At 44.3% G+C, this 1,102-nt stretch overlaps 1 non-coding gene across 1 annotated transcript; it reads left to right on the top strand.

Annotated features, from left to right (window-relative positions):
- The first annotated feature begins 222 nt into the window (after positions 1–222).
- Positions 223–360, top strand: LOC119931916. Its single transcript, XR_005452217.1, has one exon. It is a non-coding gene; the product is annotated as a small nucleolar RNA SNORA7 (small nucleolar RNA).
- The last annotated feature ends 742 nt before the right edge of the window (positions 361–1,102 follow it).

Here is a 1,102-nt window from a genome sequence, read left to right as displayed (position 1 = left end):
CACATTATTTTGGCTGAAGGTTGGTTTCTTCCTCACTGTGCTTCAACTATCATCATCATCAACATGATTATTAATATTATTATTCATGAGTGCCTACTCTGGGATAAACCTGTGTTACCCATTGGAGTAGAAAGCACTGATATCCCAGAGAGCAACAATTCATCAGTGCACCAACCAACCCACCCCACAGCCCTCTCAAATGCTGGTTCCTAAAGAGTTAAGTCCCTCTCAGGGTCACACCTGGAGAGTTTCTAGGACTCTACCAGTCTCAACTATGGGAGGGAGAGTCAAGCAGAGGCCTACCCATTCCATTCCTAGATTGGGCAGTGGCTAGAGAGTGGCAGGCAATCTTCTACAAGTCAAACCCACCTGTGCTGCGCAGCAGTGGCATGGGAGAAAGTCGAGAGCAGAGACTCAAGTTTACTGCATGGAAGGAGGCAGTGGTAAACCACTTCCATATTTTTACTAAGAAAACTCTATGGATACACTACCAGAACAATTACAGATGGATGAGGGGTGTTGTGGGAGAGATGTGTCCATGGCGTCACTATGGGTTGGAAACGACTCAACAGCCTAAGACAAGGCAAAGAGTTAATTGAATACATAGAACTGTTGGGGAGTGAGTGGATGGGGCTCCAGCCAATATCCTTGTCACATTTGATCAATCAATAATCACATTTGTTGAGACCTTCCTGACTGCCAAGAACTACAATAATAATGATGACATTTATTAAGCGCTTACTATGTGCAAAGAACTGTTCTAAGTGCTGGGGAGGTTACAAGGTGATCAGGTTGTCCCACAGTGGGCTCACAGTCTTTAATCCCTATTTTACAGATGAGGTAACTGAGGCACAGAGAAGTTAAGTTACTTGCCCAAAGTCACACAGCTGACAGTTGGCAGAGCCCGGGCTCTTTCCACTGAGCCACGCTGCTTCTCTACACTAAGAGTTTGGGAGAGTACAATATAACGGAGTTGGTAGGCCCGTTCCCTGCCCACAAGGAGCTTTACAGTCTTGAGGGAGAGTCAGACATTAATATAAATAAATGATGGGTATAATAAATACATTACAGATATAATGAATTATGGAATGATTTGGCTCTT

This window comes from Tachyglossus aculeatus, chromosome 8, assembly GCF_015852505.1.
Source record: "Tachyglossus aculeatus isolate mTacAcu1 chromosome 8, mTacAcu1.pri, whole genome shotgun sequence".
Taxonomy (NCBI): domain Eukaryota; kingdom Metazoa; phylum Chordata; class Mammalia; order Monotremata; family Tachyglossidae; genus Tachyglossus; species Tachyglossus aculeatus.
Note: the sequence above shows the minus strand (reverse complement) of the source record. Positions and strands in the feature narration are given on the sequence as shown.